At 46.2% G+C, this 22,507-nt stretch overlaps 1 pseudogene; it reads left to right on the forward strand.

Moving 5' to 3' along the window:
• The first annotated feature begins 1,037 nt into the window (after positions 1 to 1,037).
• Positions 1,038 to 21,838, forward strand: LOC119959967 (annotated as a pseudogene).
• The last annotated feature ends 669 nt before the right edge of the window (positions 21,839 to 22,507 follow it).

Consider the following 22,507-nt stretch of genomic DNA (forward strand, 5'->3'; position numbering starts at 1 on the left):
AGTTTAATTTGTCTGGATTTCAATAATTTAACAGTCCCTCTTATTGCTGCCAACGAGTGGAGAAATGACCAGTTCATGACCTGCTTTAGTGGAGAATAAAACATTTATTCTTCTGATATTGCTTAATCTGCCGCAAAGTCCTGATGTCCTGTGTTCCCAAAACCAGTGAATGTTAGACAGCCGGTGGTCAGTAAAATTAGCGGCAATGATTTGGATGCTGAAGGATAACTTTGCTGATCGCCGCGTCCGTTCTGATTCATTAACTTCTCTGTCAAAAGCTGGTGTGAATTTTATGTTTCTCTGTCAACTCACTGCTCAATAATCTGGCAAGCGGCTTCTTTTACCGCCAATGTTCACAGGACTGTCTGAGGCTCAGGGGCAGTTCGAGAAATAGCAGGAGAGACATTGTGTAATGTGAGAGTTTCTTCTTGTCCCCAGACCTACATTGTTTAATGATAGTCGTGCACCATTTAAATCGAATCACTTTATTCATTGCCCGTATTTAGTTACAGAATTCGAGAACAACTCTTCTGATAAATTATAAGTTATTGTTTTAATTGGATAGAGACCCAGAGTTGTTGCAAATTAGACAGACAGACGTCTTATTCCCTGTTAATATAATTCCATCTGTTTGTGATCATCCACTTATGTTGGAGTACAGAAATAAAGGACTGAATTTACAATGGAATTAAGTTTAATTAACAGATGCGAAAATATAATTTCACCAATAGGATGACGAGAGACATTACAATGAATCCATTCAGACAAACAAATATCCCGATACAGATAAATGTCTATTTTAATAATAACCTATAGTAAATCTCTGGGTCCTTTCAGTTGTTGGGGGGGGGGGGGGGGTGGTGGAAGGTGGGACGTGGGTCCAGGCGCCGCCTCCACCAGGCAATCAACAGGCGGCGCCTGGAAAGCCGCCCCCTTCTGCCGGGTATTTAAATGCCGCTCACTGGGAGCCGAATCCAACAGTCCGGGAGCTGGTTTGTTCACTGAGTTCCTGACACAACCATTCCCCCCAAATGACCAGAAGGATGAGGTGGGCCATTTCTCTCAGTTTGTTGCTGACTTTCTTATCCCGTGAGTAGTTTTTATTGTCCAAGTCTCTCACTGTTACTGTCTCAGTGTTAGTCTCTCTCTGGAATGTTCCAGAGTCACCAATCATTTCACCAGCATTAATCCTCGGGCTTTTTGATATATTTTTACAGGTGTCCAGTCGGATGTTGTGTTGACTCAGCCAGAGGCAGAGACCGGGCGTCCCGGAGGCTCCCTGACACTGACCTGTAAAACCAGCGGCTTCGACCTTGGCAGCGCCGGCATGCACTGGGTCCGGCAGGTTCCCGGACAGGGGCTGGAGTGGCTGGTTTGGTACTATACTTCATCCAGCAACAACTACGCCCCAGCCATTAAAGATCGATTCACTGCGTCCAAAGACACTTCAAGCAACATCTTCTCTTTGGCCATGACGAACCTGAAGACCGAAGACACCGCCATCTATTACTGTGCAAGAGACCACAGCGAGAGGAACCAGGGCTGGACCCGCACAAGAACAGCTCGAGAGGGAATTCAGCAACTTGCACCTTAATCTGAAGGTCAGTACTTGATCCAAATGTAATATTAATGCCAGTGATCAGAATCAAAGCACACGCTGCTTCTTACATAACTAACACAGAGAAAATTAAACTGTAAAACTTAACAAACCAATGAGCTTTTGGCTGTTTATATTGACTGTTCACAGTTTCAGCAATTAGAGACTTGCCTATATCCTGGTTTTATTATTTCTGATTCTTGGAGAAAGTGTATGTACATTGGGTTTTATAAACTGCTGTCAAATTATAAATTGGATCAGAAGTAAACGTGTATTTGAAGTGAATATTGAGCGGCAGGATTGAACAGAGAGTGAGTGCAGTTTTTGTGCGGGTGTCTGTCACTGTGACTACAGTGGGTCACAGTGCTGTGCACAGCGACATCCTCATACAAAAACCTCAGTGAAAGAGCTTGTTCAAATTGGTGATCAAGGCCACAGCAGGATTTTCAACTTAAATGAGGCTTAAATAAAACACAATATTAGTTTATAAAAAGGTATAAAAATCTTCCACTTTATCTCTGTTGACCGACACACTATATCTGCACAGAGGGTTTAAAAGTGTTCTGGCCCTCTTTATAAATTTAATGACCAGGACAAGCTGAAATAACTCACCCATTCGCTCTTGGAAGAGACAGAGTTAGTTTTTGAGGGAGCAGTGAATTTAAATCTCTGTTTTTTAGTCAACAGTCTGCCGCAGTATTTGACACGCTGTGTCTCATTGTGACAACTGGGGCACAGCAGTTACTGTCAATACAAAAAGCCCCTCAGCACTAATTCACTGAGGCTGGCTCAGTGCTCGCTTTTACAATCCAACTTTATTTACAGTGATGTATTACTGTCCAGCACTGACAAAATGATAAGAATTAATATGGAAATTTGGTGGTCGTTATTTAGTCACAGTTGGTGTTTTCAATAGCATTTCCATGTCTGAAATATAAAACATTCAGTCATTTATGAAGCGATAACGGTATCCACAAATATTCATATAATTTCCTGAAAATTAATCGTGAATTTTCTTTGCCGTTGGTTTGTGAATATTTAAAATAATGGTGGATTTCTGTCTATTTTGTGCAGGTGCGGTTATTGTATGGAGCTGCCCAGGGAATATGACACTGTGACTATCTCGACTACTGGGGACAGGGGACCATGGTGACGGTGACTGCAGGTAAGAACCATTCCGTCATTTACCAACTGTTTTACTTGAGTATTTGTTTTATATTTTTCTGCATTTTCAAAACCCATTCGTTCACTGAAATGTGTTTTGGTGGATCATGTATTGAGATGTTGTTGCAATGTTTCATTTGATTCTGATGAAAGGGGGATATAGAATCCCGCAGTTTCTTGACAGAAAGATGCTGCTGAGGGATTCAGTCCCTGTTTGCTGTGATTTGATGTTTATTTGCTGAGGATACTGTGTGGCTGGGTTACTTTAAATACAAAACGTGTGTTTTTACGATGTTTAATCTCGGTTCTATCTAATGTCTGCAGTTTGTACCGTCTTCTGCACAAGTGTTTGAGATCTAACCCAATATTAACAAAATGTGGTAAAGTTTCTCCATTATCTTATTGAATATGATGCGCTTACTGACAATGCTGATGTTATTATTCAATTTTTGTGCTTCGTTTAATTCTTCATTCATTTGATGACATGAGGGTTTGGTGCATTCTGGTTTGAGATTTTCTTGCAATGTTTCATTTGGTTCTGTTGAAAGGGGTTGTAGAACTGAGCTGCTTCTCTATGGTGCTTCACTCATTCGGTGATGTGTTTTGGTGTTTTTCTGCTGAGGAATGTTTTTGGGTGACTTTGAATCGGAAGATTTGTGAAACGGTTTGGCGTGTCTGTATTGTTTCAACTCGGTGACGCTGAGCGGTAACACGATTTGTGATTGAATGCAGAGTATACATGTTGGAAACTGCTTGGTGTAGGCTTGTAGGCAGAGAACAGGGAGGCTGTTTCTGCATCTTGAAAAAAAAGTGAAATTGCAGATTAAACTAAGCCACGTTCTGCGACAAAGCCTTTCCGAACACAGGTTGTTGCTGCAATCACAGTTTGCCGTTTGTGCAATGTTTCATCTCCGTGGCATCTGATGGTTGCAGCTTTTACCATCTCCTGCAAACATTAAAAGCATTTAAATGTGTTTGAAAAATGACTCGATATGAAAAAATGTGGTAAAGTTCCAATAATTCTTTGTTAATATTCCAGCTCCTCACAATGCTATTGCTGTTATTCCACATTTATGTTTAGTTTAATAATTCAATGGCGACGAGCTGGTTTGCTGGATATTTATATTTTCTTGCAATATTAAGTTTGATCCAGTTCGATGTAGAATTGAGCTGCTTCTCAATAAACGGGTATCAGTCCTTCATTGATGTGATTTCGTGTTTTGTTCTTCTGGGGAGATTGTGTATCTGGGTGACTTTAAATGATTAAGATTGGTCAAACGGTTCACCGTTTCTCCATTGTTTCTGCATTGTTTAAACTCGGTGACACTGAGCGGTTACACGTTTTCTGATTGAATGCAAACAGCCTAGGCGTTTGAAAATGCTTGAAGGGCGATTGTCGGGAGAAAACAGACAGGCTTAAGAAAATAATCTAATAAAGATATATTGATGCATTTTGTAATTTTAACTGATGCTTCCAGATTAAACAAAATAGTGACTGAAACGCCCATGCAGAACATAGTAACATTTATATAATTCAAACAATTGCAATGCGGTGATACAACTCCATATTAACCAAAAGTTATTATATATTAATATCATTCATCATTAATCACCTTTCACAATCCTGCTGTGTTCCGCACGAGGTTAACATGACCGGGCAGGTTTCTAGGCTGGAAATAATTTGTAATTCCAGTTATTCAATTATTTCTGTGCCGCTGCAACTATATTATACCTTCACTGTGATTTGTAGTTGGATAGCGAGGTAATTATCGCTAATCTAACCTGAACCCGTTTTCTGAAGTGTGGAAGTCGCTGCCAATCAAGGAATTGTTCCGATGATTTTATTTATATTGTAGGAAAGTTCAGATTGTCTGTGGCAAGAGATTGAAAAGTAAAAGCTTGAATGTCAAACCGATATATTTATTTATTTACAAAAGGTTAACAGTACCTCTGCATTTTATAATGACATCCTGTCTCCCATAGCTGTGCTCTACACACGATAGAATTATAGGAAGAACAGATGATAGGAAAGAAAGAATGATTATATCTTAGCTTTCGGCTTAAATTTTATTAAATGCTAAATTCAGCAACAAATTATCCACTCCATTTGCTGAAAATGGATGAGTTTTGCAAATGATTTGAATAAATATTACTGAGCTATTCTCGTTATATTCATTACTTTCTGAGAATAGATGGAGTTTATGATTTATCAATGTGTTCAGAAAGGCGCATATTTTACACATTTGTAGGTCGAATAGAGCAATTGGAGTAAAAAATAAAATAAAATGTGAATAGAGTCAAGTAAATGTTAAGATGTTTCCATCGAGTAATTTGGAGTTTATTGTTCAACATTGTTTGATTGTCAGGTTGTTTTAATTAAATCCCAATTATTTCACAAAGCTCTGGGTGAAAACAAATTGGGGATTATTGAATGCTATTTTTATCATATTTATTATTATAGTACAGATAATCTGATAAAGAAATAGCTGACAATTAACAATAACTTACAGTACAATATCAGTGAGAACTAATTCAGCATAAATTACCTCTTACAATTGAGTTGTATCCTAGCGTGCAATATCTCAAAGGTTTTAAAGAGTTTTAATAATATCTGTAATTAATTTAGGAAACAATACATTTCTTTACACTGCTGTGTGCAGCTCAGTTCTTTTGCTGATTACATTCTTTTGCCCTGATTATTTTGCTGATTATATTTAGTTGTGTTTTTAGATCATATTAGTGGGTAATGTGAATATTTTCTGGTTTGTTTAATTATTGCCCTGTCACTGTGTCTCTGTTAAGTCATTAATCTACCCTGGATCTGTAATATTTCATCTGCTCATTTTCAGCAAAACTACTTTTTGCCCAATTATCGAGTTTTGAGATAGACAGAGAGAAATAGTTAAAAACCGAATGCAGTTTTGAAATTAATGTCAGTTTAATTTCAAATAAATTACTGAATTATTGTTGTCGGAAGTTGGCCATTGATCAATTAGAATCAAACAGTTTCATGAAACTGACAGATTGAACAGATCTATCTGCTGGAACTCGATTGTTGCCATTTGTGTCTGTTCAGTTTCTGTGCGCGCGGTCACTGTGCTGGGACCAGGAATCTTCCTGACTGGTTGTAAATCTTCTAATTCATTTTCCAGTATTCCAGGGAGTGCAATTTGATCAAGTCCTTCAATAAAACTTGTATATGTGTGGAATGTGGAAATTGTACTTGATGTTTGACAAGGCGACTCAGAAAGGTGATTCCTCATCCAGATTGTGACAGAAAGAATTCAGCGACGCCAGACAGGCTGGAGAAGGAGATTTAGTTGATTTTTAAGCAGTGATATATTGGTCTTGGGAATTTTCGATTAGGCAACGCAGAGAGAGATTTACTGGGTTACATTCCGTGCTACGGCAGTCCTTGATCTATTTAATGGGTCAGTGCAGCGGAGAAATCCCTTTGCATTTTATTTTTAATCCTATCCTAGGATTTTGGAGGCGCTGGCAAGGCCAGATTTTATTATATATGCCGAAGTGTCCCCCCGGAAAGTTTAGATGTGAAACATCCTTGAATAATTGCAGTCCATGTTGCGGAGGGACATTCGCGATATTGTCAGGGAGGGAGTTCCAGAATTTTGACTCGGCGACAGTGAAGGAATGATGGTGTATTCCTAAATCAGGATGGTGAGTGTCTTGGAAGGGAACTTGCAGGTTTTGGTGCACTCATGCATCGATACAAACATATACACACTCTCGCTCTCTCACACACACATTCTCTCTCATCCTCACACAAACTCATTCTCTCACACACATAATCACAATACTTCTTTCAAACATACACACTGTGCCTCGCACACAATGACTCTCACAGTCTCACTCTCAGACACACTGTGACGATCTGCCTCTCTCACACACACATTCGCTCACACGCTCTCACTCACACACGCTCTATCGCACACGCACTCTCTTTCACCAAATCTCTCTGATACACCTTGCCTCTCTCTCTCTCTCTCACCCACGCTCAAACACACAGACCCTCTCCCTCACATACATGCATAATCGCTCTTCAAACACCGCATGTTTTCTTTCAGGCTCTCTCTCACACGCATTCCCTCTGATACATACACAATATCTCAGACGCACACAAACTCGCTAACATATTATTATCCTCTCACTCTCACGCACTCTCACACGTGCACCCTGGCACATGCCCTCTCTCTCGTGGACACTGTCTCATTCTCTCTCTCTGACAAACAATCTATCTCTCTCTTTCAGGCATGCGGTATCTCACTCTCTCATATTCCCTCTCTCTCTGACACACACACTCTCTCATACGCACATTCTTTCTCTCACACACTCCCCCTCTATCACAGACACACTATCTCAGATACACAGATCTCTCTCTCTCTCACACAGTCTCACATCCATAATCGCTCTTCAAACAGAATCATTCCTTCTTTCACACACACAATCTCAAACATACTATCACTCTCCCTTTCTCTCACACACTTCCAAAGACACACACATGCACCCTGTCACACACATACATTCTCCCACCTGCTCTCTCTCATGCACACTGTGTCCCGTGTCTTTCTCACACAATCTCTCTCTTTCGCACATGCACACTCTCATACACACACACACATACTCACACAAGCTCTTATTTCTCTCTCTCTCTCACACAAACACTAGTACATACATATCTCGTAAACACATTTTCTTTCACTCAAACACAGACATGTTCTTTGGCAAACTCTATCACACGTTTTCAGAAACACACAAACGCGCCCCCACATTCTGCCTCTCTCTGACACACGTGGTCTCTCTCTCTCTGTTTTAGGTACACACCCACATGCTCTCTAATCTCTCACACACACTCAATCATACACACCCTATCTCGAACTCACGCACACAATCTCCCATTTCCACACACTCTCACACACATTGCCTCTCTCACTCACACAGAAAATCTCACACACACACATCCCTTCACACACATTCACACAAAAACTCTCCCTTGCACATTATTTTATTCTCCCTCTAACACCTATCTCACATACATACACGTACTCTGTCTCTCTCTCTCACACACACACAGGAACACACACATATGTTCACAAACACTTACACTCAGAGGCGCAACACAGCAACATACACACAATCAAGAAAACACACACACACAGCAGCACACAAACAGGAACAAACACACGCTCACAGACAAACATGAACACCGAGGAACACGTACACAGGGATACAGAGGGATACACACACACACGGGAACGGACACACGCTCACACACACATACACAATGAACACCTAGGAACACGCACACAGGGACACACATAAAGAACACACGGACAGCTGAGAGTGACTGTTCGTGACCTCAAGGCAACATTTGAACCAGTGTTGCATCAAGGAGCCCAAACAAAACTGGAGTCAATGGGAATCGGGGGGAAATTCCCCGCTGGTTTGAGTCATACCGAGCGGAAAGGAAGATGGTTCCGGTTTTTGGAGGTCAATCATCTCAGTTCCAGGACATCACTGCAGCGGTTCCTCAGTGTCGGCCCCACCACCTTTAGCTGCTTCAGCAATGACCTTCCAAAAGTCAGAAGTGGGGATTTTGGCTGATCATTGAACGATGTGCAGCACCATTCACGACTCCGCAGTTACTGAAGCAGTCCATTGCTAAATGCAGCAAGATCTGGACTATATCCAGGCTTGGGCTGACAAGGGGAAAGGGACATTCGTACCAGACAAGTGCATGCAATGGACATCTCAAACAAGCGAAGATCGAACGATCACCCCAATGCCATTCAATGGAATTACCATCGCTGAATCTCCTGCTGACCATTGACCAGAAACTGAACTGGACTCGCCATATACACAGTGTGGCTGTGACAAGAGGTCAGAGACTCGGAATTCTGCAACAAAAACACCTCCTGATGCCCCAAATCCTGTCCACCATCTGCAACACCAGGTTAAATTCCAACAGGTTTGTTTGGAATCCCTAGCTTTCGGAGCGCAGCTCCTTCATCAGGTGAGTCACCTGAGTAAGACTTCTTACTGTGCTCACCCCAGTCCAACGCCGGCATCTCCATATCACCAGGCACGATTCAGGAGTGTGATGGAATACTCTCCACTTGTCTGGATGAATGCAGCTCCAATGACACAAAAGTAGCCCGCTTAAATGGCACACCATCGACAACCACTCCCTCCCTCCACCACTGAGGAACACTGGCAGCAGTGTGTAACACCTATAACATGCTCTGAAGGAACTGGTCATGGCTGCTTGGACAGCACGTTTAAATCTCACAACAGCTGCCATGTGGACAAGGACAGCAGACACATGGGAACATCACCAACTGGAATTTCTCCATCCAGCCTCTCACCATCGTGACCTCAAGATATCACATTGTTCCTTCACTGTGGATGATTCAAAATTATGGAGCTGCCTCCCAAACACCACATGGACTGCAGTGGTTGAAGAATGAAGCTCACCACCATCTTCTCAAGGGCAATGAGAAGTGGGAAATAAATGCTGGTCCAGCCAGAGACGTCTGCATCACTAGAATGAAGAAAACACACTCTCTGACACAATATGACAATAATTTTACGGCCTGATATTGCCATTTTCAACATGAAAATCTATTAAGTTGCAGGATGGTTCATTGTTCCAGTTCCGAATTGTTTTGTACAGAATGAAATTACATCGACATTAAAGCAGCTGCCCAGTGATCTACACTGCTGTCTGACTGTACACAGCCGGTGTTACTGACAGTATTAAAGCAGCTGCCCAGTGATCTACACTGCTGTCTGACTGTACACAGCCGGTGTTACTGACAGTATTAAAGCAGCTGCCCAGTGATCTACACTGCTGTCTGACTGTACACAGCCGGTGTTACTGAAAGTATTAAAGCAGCTGCCCAGTGATCTACACTGCTGTCTGACTGTACACAGCCGGTGTTACTGAAAGTATTAAAGCAGCTACCCAGTGATCTACAGCCGGTGTTACTGAAAGTATTAAAGCAGCTGCCCAGTGATCTACACTGCTGTCTGACTGTACACAGCCGCTGTTACTGAAAGCTGATCAATGTGTAGAATCAGGACAGGATGGATGGAGAGGAAGAGGAGGAGGTGGGGGTGGTGCAGCCGAATGGAGGAGCCCCCAGCTCGGCTGTGGACAACAGACAAGAGAAAGCTGAGCCTGAGCGGAATGTCATCCAGAGAAACATCGCCCAGCTTGGCCCGGAGTACCTGAATGATCACTCATTCACCCTCACCCACACTCACTCACCGTCACTCACACTCACTCACACTCACTCACCGTCTCTCACACTCACCCACACTCACTCACACTCACTCACCGTCACTCACACTCACTCACACTCACTCACAGTCACTCACACTCACTCACTCTCACTCACACTCACTCACTGTCACTCAAACTCACTCACACTCACTCACCGTCACTCACACTCACTCACAGTCACTCACACTCACTCACTCTCACTCACACTCACTCACCCCTGTTCACACTCACTCACAGTCACTCATACACACTGACTGATTAACCCACACTCATTTACCGACACTAAGTCACAATCCCTCACTCAATCATCCACCCTCATGCATCCATACCCACTAACCCACATTCATTCACACACCCACACTCACCTATGCACATCCTTAATCACCAACCCTCATTCCCTTACCCTCACTCACTCGCAGTAATCCATCCGAACTAACTCACCCTCCCTCACCCACCTTGTCATCCACATTCACTTCCTCACCCTCACTCACCAACCCTCACCCAGCTTCACTCACCCATCCTCACTAAACAACCCTCACCCAGTCTCACTCACCCACCCTAACTAAACACCTCTCACCCAGCCTCACTCATCCACCCTCACTAACCAACCCTCACCCACCCTCACTAACCAACCCTCACCCAGCCTCACTAACCAACCCTCAGCCAGCGTCACTCACCCACCCTCACTAACCAACCCTCACCCACCCTCACTAACCAACCCTCACTCACCCTCACTAACCAACCCTCACCCAGCCTCACTAACCAACCCTCAGCCAGCGTCACTCACCCACCCTCACTAACCAACCCTCACCCAGCCACATTCACCCACCCTCACTAACCAACCCTCACCCAGCCTCACGCACCAACCCTCACTAACCAACCCTCACCCAGCCTCACTCACCCACCCTCACTAACCAACCCTCACCCAGCCTCACTAACCAACCCTCACCCAGCCTCACTCACCCACCCTCACTAACCAACCCTCACCCAGCCTCACTCACCCACCCTCACTTACCAACCCTCACCCAGCCTCACTCACCCACCCTCACTAACAAACCCTCACCCAGCCTCACTCACCCACCCTCACTAACCAACCCTCACCCAGCCTCACTAACCAACCCTCACCCAGCCTCACTCACCCACCCTCACTAACCAACCCTCACCCAGCCTCACTCACCCACCCTCACTAACCAACCCTCACCCAGCCTCACTCACCCACCCTCACTAACCAACCCTCACCCAGCCACACTCACCCACCCTCACTAACCAACCCTCACCCAGCCTCACTCACCCACCCTCACTAACCAACCCTCACCCAGCCACACTCACCCATCCTCACTACCCAACCCTCACCCAGCCTCACTCACCCACCCTCACCCACCCTCACTAACCAACCCTCAGCCAGCGTCACTCACCCACCGTCACTAACCAACACTCACCCAGCCGCACTCACCCACCCTCACTAAGCAACCCTCACCCAGCCGCACTCACCCACCCTCACTAACCAACCCTCACCCACCCTCACTAACCAACCCTCACCCAGCGTCACTCACCCACCCTCACCCAGCCTCACTCACCCACCCTCACTAACCAACCCTCACCCAGCCTCACTCACCCACCCTCACCCAGCCGCACTCACCCACCCTCACTAACCAACCCTCACCCACCCTCACTAACCAAACCTCACCCACCCTCAATCACCCCACTCAAACTCACTCAGCCTCACTCACCAACCCTCACCCACCATCACTCACTCACACTCACTCACCCACCCTCACACTCACTAACTCTCACTCACACTCACTCACACTTACACACACTCAACCAGCCCACTCACACTGACTCACTCACCCCCACTCACCCTCGCTCACCAACAATCACCCACCCTCATTCACTGTCACTCACTCGCCCACTCTCACCCACACTCACTCTCTCACACTCATTCACCCACACTCAACCACCCCACTCTCACTCGCTCACCCTCACTCACCAACCCTCACCCACCTTCACTCAATCACTCCAACTCACCCTCACTCACCAACCCTCACCCGTCCTCATTCACTCTCACTCACTCACCCACCCTCACCCTCACTCACTCACACTCATTCACCCACACTCAACCACCCCACTCACTCACTCATACTCACTCACCGACTCACACTCACACTCACACACACTCACTCACCCACACTACTCACACTCAGTCACACTCACTCACCCTCACTCGCCAACCCTCACCCCGTCTCTCATACTCATTCACGCAACTACATTCACTCACTCCCACTCACCTTCACTCACCAACCCTCACTCACACTGACTCACACTCACTCACCCACAGCCAACCACCCCACTCAAACCCACTCACCCACTTTCAATCACTCACACTCACTCAACCACCCTTACTAATGGAAATCACTCAGTCCCTTCACTCAGCCACCGTCACTCACTCACACTCACTTATTCACTCACTCCACACAACTTAATTCACTCCCCTCACTCAACCAGTCTCACACGCCCAGCTTCGCTCACTTTTCATAACTCACGCACCCTCACTCACCCACACTCATTCGCTCACCCAATGTGATTCACTCACCCACACTCATTCACCCTCACTCATCCACCCTCATTCACTCAACCTCATTTACCCCGCCCTCACTGAGCCTCACCTTCATTCACCCACCTTCACTCACTCAGTAGGCCTCATTCACATATCCTCGCTCACCCACTGTCACTCACTCTCCATCATTCATCCACCCTCCCTCACTCACCCACCATTACTCACGCAGCCACATTCATAAACCTCAGATCACCCAAAATCTCACTCAACACCAAACCGCCCACTCATTTATTTACATGCTGTGGAGATGCTGGCGTTGGATTGGGTGAGCACAGTAAGAAACCTGACAACTCCAGGTTAAGGTCCAACAGGTTTGTTTGAAACACTAGCTTTCGTAGCACTGCTCCTTCCTCAGGTGAGTGAAGAGGTAGGTTCCAGAAATATATATACAGACAAAACTCTATATGTATGTTTCTGGAACATATCTTTTCATTCACCTGAGGAAGGAGCTGCGCTCCGAAAGCTCGTGTTTGAAACAAACCTGTTGGACTTTAACCTGGTGTTGTAAGAGTTCTCACTGAGCTCATTTATTTTCAACCACCACCGTCGCCCATGCATCCTCCCTCACTCACCAATCCATCCTCAATCATTTACAATCGCACGCCCATCCTCATGCTCCACACTCATACGCGCCCACCATTGTTCATGCACACACACTGACACACACAGACGCCCCCTTCTCACTCCCGCCCTAATTCACACCCCTGCTCGCTCATCCTCATTCACTTGTCCCCTTGCTCACTAAATGGGCGGGAGTTAGTCTGCAACGAGAGAGGAAGAGAGAATTGGAGCGAAGCGTGAGAGCCAGTGTGCACGAACGTGGGTGCCTGGTAAGGGAGCAGTAACACCCAGGAGAAAGAGAAGAGAGCTGGAGGAAAGCGTCAGGGTCGAGGGTTGGGAGAATTGTAAAGAGGCGTGGGAAAATATCGAGGGAGAGGAACATGTCAAAGAGTCATGGAATAGAGCAGAGAGCCTTGGAAAATGTAGAGAGATGGGGAAATGTGCGGGAAGCCTCGGAAAAGGCAGAGAGCTGTGGAAAACTGCGGGGAGCCTGAGAAAATATAGAGAGTTGGGGAAAGGACAGAGAGCCTGGGAAAAGACAGAGAGCTGGGGAAAAGCACAGGGAGCCTGGGAAAATGTAGAGAGCTGGGGAAAGGACAGGGAGCCTGGGAAAAGGCAGAGAGCTGGGGAAAAGCACAGGGAGCCTGGGAAAAGGCAGAGAGCCGGGGGAAAGCATAGGGAAGCTGGGAAAAGGTAGAGAGTTGGGGAAAAGCACAGGGAGACTGGGAAAAGGCAGCGATCTGGAGAAAGTACAGGGAGCCTGGGAAAAGGTAGAGGTTTGGGGGAAAGCACATAAGCCTGGGAAAAGGTAGAAAGCTGGGAAAACGTGCGGGGAGCCTGGGAAAGGGTAGAAAGCTGGTGAAAAGTGCGGGGAGCCTGGGAAAAGGTAGAGAGCTGGGGAAAAGCACAGGGAGCCTGGGAAAAGGTAGAGAGCTGGGGAAAAGCACAGGGAGCCTAGGAAACGGCAGAGAGCTGGGAAAAAGCACAGGGAGCCTGGGAAAAGGCAGAGAGCTGGGGAAAAGCACAGGGAGCCTGGGAAAAGGTAGAGAGATGGGGGAAAGCACCGGGAGCCTGGGAAAAGGTAGAGAGATGGGGAAAATCACAGGGAGCCTGGGAAAAGGCAGAGAGCTGGGGAAAAGCACAGGGAGCCTGGGAACAGGCAGAGAGCTGGGGAAGAGCACAGGAGCCTGGGAAAATGTATAGAGCTGTGGGAAAGCGCAGGGAGCCTGTGAAAAGGTAGAAAGCTGGGGAAAAGTGCGGGGAGTCTGGGAAAAGGCAGAGAGTTGGGGGAAACGCAGGGAGTCTGGGAAAGGGCAGAGAGCGGGGGAAAGCACAGGGCGCCTGGGAAAAGGTAGAGAGCTGGGGGAAAGCGCAGGGAATCTGGGAACAGGTAGAGAGCTGGGGAAAAGCACAGGGAGCCTGGGAAAAGGTAGAGAGCTGGGGGAAAGCGCAGGGAGCCTGGGAAAAGGCAGAGAGCTGGGGAAAAGTGCAGGGAGCCTGGGAAAAGGTAGACAGAGGGGGGAAAGTGCAGGCAGCCTGGGGAAAGGTAGAGAGCTGGGGAATAGGACAGGGAGCCTGGGAAAAGGTAGAGAGCTGGGGGAAAGTGCAGGGAGCCTGGGAAAAGGTAGAGAGACAGGGAAAAGTGCACGGAGCCTGGGAAAAGGTAGAGAGATGGGGAAAAGCGCAGGGAACCTGGGGAAAGGTAGAGAGCTGGGGAATAGGACAGGGAGCCTGGGAAACGTTTGAGTGCTGGGGGAAGCAAAAGGAGTCTGGAAAATGCAGGAAGCGGGGGAAAAGCACAGGGAGCCTTAGAAAAGGCTGAGAGCTGGGGAAAAGCGCAGGGAGACTGGGAAAAGGCTGAGAGCTGGGGAAAAGTGCAGGGAGCCTGGGAAAAAGTAGAGAGATGGGGGAAAGCACCGGGAGCCTGGGAAAAGGTAGAGAGATGGGGAAAATCAAAGGGAGCCTGGGAAAAGGTAGAGAGATGGGTAAAAGCACAGTGAGCCTAGGAAAAGGTAGAGAGATGGGGGGACAGCGCAGGGAGCATGGGAAAAGATGGAGCTGGGGAAAAGCACAGGGAGACTGGGAAAAGGCAGAGAGCTGGGGAAAAGCACAGGGAGCCTAGGAAACGGCAGAGAGCTGGGAAAAAGCACAGGGAGCCTGGGAAATGGCAGAGAGCTGGGGAAAAGCACAGGGAGCCTGGGAAAAGGTAGAGAGATGGGGGAAAGCACCGGGAGCCTGGGAAAAGGTAGAGAGATGGGGAAAATCACAGGGAGCCTGGGAAAATTCAGAGAGCTGGGGAAAAGCACAGGGAGCCTGGGAAAAGGTAGAGAGCTGAGGAAAAGCACAGGGAGCCTCGGATACGGCAGCGAGCTGGGGTGGGGGGGGGGGGGGACACGTGGAGCCTGGGAAATTGTATAAACCTAGGTTAAAGTGCAGGGAGCCTGGGAAAAGAAGGAGCTGGGGAAAAGCGCAGGGAGACTGGGAAAATGCAGAGAGCTGGGGAAAAGCACAGGGAGCCTGGGAAAAGGTAGAGAGGTGGGGAAAATCACAGGGAGCCTGGGAAAAGGCAGAGAGCTGGGGAAAAGCACAGGGAGCCTGGGAAAAGGTAGAGAGCTGGGGAAAGCGCAGGGAGCCTGGGAAAAGGTAGAGAGATGGGGAAAATCACAGGGAGCCTGGGAAAAGGCAGAGAGCTGGGGAAAAGCACAGGGAGCCTGGGAAAAGGTAGAGAGCTGGGGAAAGCGCAGGGAGCCTGGGAAAAGGTAGAGAGATGGGGAAAATCACAGGGAGCCTGGGAAAAGGCAGAGAGCTGGGGAAAAGCACAGGGAGCCTAGGAAAAGGTAGAGAGCTGGGGAAAAGCACAGGGAGCCTCGGATACGGCAGCGAGCTGGGGTGGGGGGGGGGGACACGTGGAGCCTGGGAACTTGTATAAATCTAGGTTAAAGTACAGGGAGCCTGGGAAAAGGCAGAGAGCTGGGGAAAAGCACAGGGAGCCTGAGAAAAGGCAGAAAGCTGGGGAAAAGCACAGGGTGCCTCGGAATGGGTAGCGAGCTGGCGGGGGTGTGGGGGTGGGGGGGGGGGGGGTGCGGGAACACACGGAGCCTGGGAAATTGTATAAAGCTGGGTAAAGTATAGGGAGCCTGGGAAAGACGAGAGCTGAGTAGTGAGCAGGTGCGATGGGCAGAGAGCTGAGCGCAGACAGGGGAGAGAATCTGCAGGAACACGGGGAAAAGTGGTAATTGCTGGGCCAAAGCCAATAATCAGGGGGCAAAGTGCCATGTTCTGGGGAAAAGCACAAAGAGCAAGTGGAAAGTTCCAGAAGCTGAGGCAAAGAGCAAACAACCTGGAAAGGTGCAGCTGGGCAAATTACCGAAGTGGAGGAAAGATCAGAGAGCTGGGAAAAGCGCAGAGAGCTGGGAAAAGGACAGGAAGCTGGTTATCACGGATACATGGAATGCGGAGTCCATCCCACAAACTGCTCCGCCATAATCATATTGAATGGTTCAGGAGACCTGAGGGACCGAATGGCCGCATCCCGCTTTTAATGTCCAGGGTCCTGTAATTGGAGAATTTTGGAGTTACTTGCACATGTGCTCAAACATAGAATTTTATAGTCATTCTGTAAATACCTGGAAGATTTTTCTGAAGCAAAGTAACGACTCCTTGTTTTGGGGAGTGGGGGTAGTGAGGTGGAGAGATGGGGGACATCAGTCAGTTTGAACACAGGCAATTTCCAAAACAGCAATGACAGAAATGGAGAGACAACTTCTTTATCACAAAGTGCTGTTGGTGGAAAAAACATTGGTGTCATAAATAATGGTGATGTGGAGATGCCGGCGTTGGACTGGGGTGAGCACAGTAAGAAGTCTTACAACACCAGGTTAAAGTCCAACAGGTTTGTTTCAAACACGAGCTTTCGGAGCACGGCTCCTTCTTCAGGTGAATGGAAAGGCTTGTTCCAGAAATGTTTATATAGACACAGTCAGAGATGCCCCGGGGCATCTCTGACTGTGTCTATATAAACATTTCTGGAACAAGCCTTTCCATTCACCTGAAGAAGGAGCCGTGCTCCGAAAGCTCGTGTTTGAAACAAACCTGTTGGACTTTAACCTGGTGTTGTAAGACCTCTTACTATAAATAATGGTGAAACCCTCCGCTCTGCTCATTTAAAAGAATGAATGGTACGTTTTCAGATGACACCATAATGCTAATTTCTGCAAGGTGTGAGAAATGGAGAAAGAGATGTGAGTTTCTAAAGAGGGAATAAACAAATGGTGATTCTCAAAAGTTAGAAGTAACAGAAGCTCAAGTATGGATGCAGTTTTAATGCGAGCGGTTTATGATAAATTTGTAACTTTATCCAAATTCTAAGTTGTATGATATCTTAATGATAAATCCCAGAGTCTAACTTGTTCAATTGGCCATTCTCTCCCAGCGACACCGACCCCACCCACTCTCTACAGCCTGGTCTCCTGTCAGCAACACAACACCGACGGCTCCGTCACCTACGGCTGTTTGGCGATGGACTACTCCCCAGAAATCACCAGCCTTACCTGGAAGAAAGATGGGCAGCTGATCAGCACTGGAGTTAAGGAATACCCGTCAGCGAGAAACAAGAAGGGAACCTACACCCTGAGCAGCCAGTTAACCATCACCGAGTCAGAGGGGGAATGCAGCAAAATCAGCTGTGAGGTTCGACACAGCGGCTCAGACAAGAGCATTGGAATGCCATGTAAGTGTTATGGAAACTGTGCGAAGCAGAACCGCTGTGATTACTTTATTTACACCTTTGGCTATAACATATTTATGATAAAGTGTGCCGTTCTGATTCCTGAGGAAAATATTGGCCGCAGAGAAACAGTTAAAATATAATAAATCATTTTATTTGTCACACCATCTTCTGCAAGAAATGTCTAAATTGTGTTTCTTGAAGGCCCGCCTGGTGTCCCTCCACATGTTATCCTCACCGTGAGTTCCAGTGAAGAAATCACAAGACAGAAATTTGCAACCATCGTCTGTTCAATTAACGATTTCCAGACAAATTCAATCACGGTAAAGTGGCTGAAGAATGGACAACCCATGACTTCAGGAATTGTCACCTCTCCCGCCTGTGAAGTGAACGGAAACTTCTCGGCGAGCAGTCGGCTGACAGTCTCCGCTGGGGAATGGTTCAGCAAAGCGGTCTATACCTGCCAGGTCACTCATCAAGAGGTCACCCAAAGTCACAACATCACCGCGTCTGGTAAGAGACACAAACAGAGGAAACAATAAATCATCCTGCATTCTGATGTTAATCCAAATCAGGAATTTATTAAAATCAGTACAAAGCACAGAATAACTTCTAATTTACTGCCATGTAGTTTGTGTTTCATTCTGATGTAAGAGCTGCATTTGGATTGCTCACCATTCAGGATTTGATCAGCAGAGAAATAAATGTTTCCCTCTAATTTGAAGTCATTTAGTGAGTGAGGTGGATATGATATCAGCCTTATCCTGAGACAGCTGATTATATTTGAGAGGCAGTAGGTGTCTGAACCCCTTTATTGATAACAGCTCCAAGGAAAATTGTTGGAAAGTTCATTCAACCTATTTATAAATCAGCCTTCCGTATTAGGTTTCCGAGATCAGGATTGGAATATTTGTATTGGGAATGCTGCAATACTCGTTCATTAGAATGCCATTGGTGCTGACTGTATTTCACAATGAGAATCGTTTAAGATGACCAAACTGGTTTTCCATTGTGTACAGAAGATTAATGGCGATCATTAGAAGTTTCGAAGTTGATTTATTCCCATTGAGTGAGTGAAGGCTGAATCCTTCTGTCCTGATTCTGAAGATGAAACTTGTGTTGATTTTCATGTTTTGATTCACAGATCCTTCTGATTGTATTACCGCCTCAGTAACAATACTGCCACCACCAATAGAACAGGTCTTACTGGAGGCGACTGTCACCTTAACCTGCGTCATTTCGAATGGTCCTTATGGAGTCAACGTGTCCTGGAGTGAAGCGAAGAAGCCGCTGAAATCAGAGATTGCCAACCAGCCTGGGGCAGATACTGAGAGCGTGGTCAGCAAATTAAACATCTCGACACAAGCCTGGCTGAGTGGGGCTGTGTTTGACTGTGTGGCGAGCCATCAGGACCTGCCAACTCCTTTAAGAATTTCAATCCACAAAAAAATAGGTGAGCGGTGAAACTGAAGCAATAAGTGAGTCATTGTGTTTATTTCTGGTGTCAGTGCAGCGGTCAGTATTTAGCATTCAGTGTATTTATGGTCCATTCTGATTGGTAATTCCACGACTAAAAATTTTGGGCCTGTTGATCTTAAGGGGGAAATTGCTACGTAGATGAAGGAACAATGAATTAAAAGCAGTGATATGGGGTTTAGACGGAGCTAGATCAATGGCCACAAGACGTAGGAGCAGACGTAGTCCATTCAGCCCAACAACACTGATCCAGCCTTCAATGAGATCATAACTGATCTGATGTGATGATCTTCAACTCCTCTTTCCCGCCTTCTCCCGCTGTTACCAGACACCTAAACGACCCTCTTACGGACTGACCTCATTAACACTACACCTCTGTATGCTTCACCCGATGCCGGTGTTAAGTAGTTACATTGTGTACCTTATGTTGCCCTGTTATGTATTTTATTTTATTTCCCTTTCTTTTCATGTACTGAATGATCTGTTGAGCTGCTTGCAGAAAAATACTTTTCACTGTACCTCGGTACACGTGACAATAAACAAAATCCAATCCCATATCTCTCATTGGTTTAAAATATGTCTCTCTCAACCTTGAACATACTGAACAACCCAGAATCTACAGCCCCCGGGTTAAATAATTCTACACTCCCTGATGCTCTGAGAGAGGAAATTCCTTCTCATCTCTGTCTGAAATGGGCGAACATTGACTATGTGATCCTGCACTCTGGTCCGAGATGCTCCCACAAGGGAAAACAATCTCACAGCGACTAGACTCCGAAGCTCCCTGAGAATCTTTCATGTCTCGATTAGGCCACCTTCATTCTTCTAAACTCCAATCAGTCCAGGCCCAGCCTACTTAACCTCTCCCTGTAAGAAAATCCCTCCATCCCTCGTGATCCTTCTCTAGACTGCCTTCAAAACCAATCTGTCTTCCTTAGGTAAGGGCACGAAAACTATTCAAAGTATATCAGGTGTAGTCTAACTAGTCTAACTAGTCTAACTTTGTATAGTTTGAGCCAGACGTCCCCATGTTTATATTCTATTCCCTTTGAAATAAATGTCAACATTCAATTTGTCTCCATATTACCTGCAGAACTTGCTTTGTGTGGTTTCTGCACGAGGGCCCCCAATTCCCCCGTTACTTCAGCTTTCTTCAGTCTTTCTACATCTAAATAATATTCCGTTATGTTCCTCCTCCTACCAAAGTGTCTAAACTCACATTTTCCTACATTATGTTCCATCTGCCAAGTTTTTACTCAGTAACTTAAGCCACCTCTGTCCCTCTCTAGATTTTCTGTAACCTCACCACTTGCCTTTATATTTTTGTCATCTCCAGCCGTGGGAATAGTACATTCATTTATTAAACACAGTTTTGAAATTCATGTATATTACATCTACTGATTCCCCCTTCTCCAGCCTTCTCCTTATCACCTCGAACAAGGGCAATAAAGTTTTCAGGCATGATTTCCCCTTCACGAAGCCGTGCTGACTCTGTTTGATTATATTATGTATTTCGAAATGCTCAGCTATTGGATCTGTTATAATGGACTCGAACCGTTTTCCACTGACAGATGTTAAGGTCCCTGGCCTATAGTTACCTGTTTTTGACGCCCTCCCTTTAGAATAAAGGTGTCACATTGGCAGTTTTCTAATCCTCTTGGGGTAAGGTGGGAGGAGCCTGGTTTGGAGTTTAGAAATCAGCACAGAATAGTTGGGCCGAATGGCCTGTTCCCCTGCTGTACACTTTCTGAAACTTTCGAATCCAATATCCGTAAATTCTCAGGGAAAAGGATTGTGTCCACCTCTGCTCCGAGCTGGGAAACCGGACAGATCCCAACGTGGAAAATGGAAACCTTTAAAATCCAACACAAAACACATTTCTCTCACATCTAACCCGCGGTTCCATTGTCTCCGGGACCCCCCATTTTATTGACATTTATTGTACATTTTCTGCAGATCCCAATCCGCGGGAACCGTCCGTCTCTGTCCTCCTGCCCTCGGCTGAAGACGTCTCCGCTCAGAGATTCGTCTCCCTCAGCTGCTTAGTGAGAGGTTTCTCCCCCCGAGAGATCTTCGTCAAGTGGACCGTCAATGACAAGCCGGTGAATCCCGGGAACTACAAGAACACCGAGGTGATGGCGGAGAACGGCAATAGCTCCTTCTTCATGTACAGCCTGTTATCCATTGCAGCGGAGGAGTGGGCCAGCGGCGCTTCTTACTCCTGTGTGGTGGGACATGAAGCCATCCCCTTGAAGATCATCAACAGAACGGTTGATAAATCCAGCGGTAAACCCAGTTTTGTGAACATTTCCCTCGCTCTGATGGACACCGTTAATTCATGTCAATGAAAATCTATCGATTATATTTCGAACTAAAATAAAAATAATAAAAACGTTTCCTCTAATTGTGATTTAAACATACAGCCGCTTGATTAATGGTATTTCCACTTTACTGATGTTAGATCTGAAAATGAAATGAAAATCACTTATTGTCACAAGTAGGCTTCAGTCAAGTTATTGTAAAAAGCCCCTCAGCGCCACATTCCGGCGCCTGTTCGGGGAGGCTGGTACGGGAATTGAACCGTGCTGCTGGCCTGTCTTGGTCTGCTTTAAAATCCAGCGATTTAGCCCTGTGCTAAACCAGTCCCTGGTCAATGAGACCCGGATTTCTACAGGTCTCAGCCCCAAGTCTGATACAACCAGAGCTCTCAGCTCGGAAACACCCTGGGTTAGAGACAGAGTAAAACTCATTCATTCCAGGATTAAGCAAAATATCTTCATTGACTTTCCTCCAGCTGAGGAGAAATCGGACAATTTCTCATTTTAGACAAACAAACCGATCACATTTAGATCTCGGTGTTCCTGCTTCTCTCATTGTCCATCCCTTTAAAATTAATGTCAGCTTTAAAATGCTGCATGAGACCCACTGGGAACTGATTTGTGGGTCACACAGAAACATGGACCAACAATCTCCAGTCAAAGAGAGGGGAAAGTGAAATTGTTAATCCACTGTATCCCCACCTCCCCAACAGAGAGAGCGGGAGGGGTATTAGTTATTCCACTG

The sequence above is a fragment of the Scyliorhinus canicula genome, unplaced genomic scaffold (assembly GCF_902713615.1).
Source record: "Scyliorhinus canicula unplaced genomic scaffold, sScyCan1.1, whole genome shotgun sequence".
In the NCBI taxonomy this organism is placed as follows: Eukaryota; Metazoa; Chordata; class Chondrichthyes; order Carcharhiniformes; family Scyliorhinidae; genus Scyliorhinus; species Scyliorhinus canicula.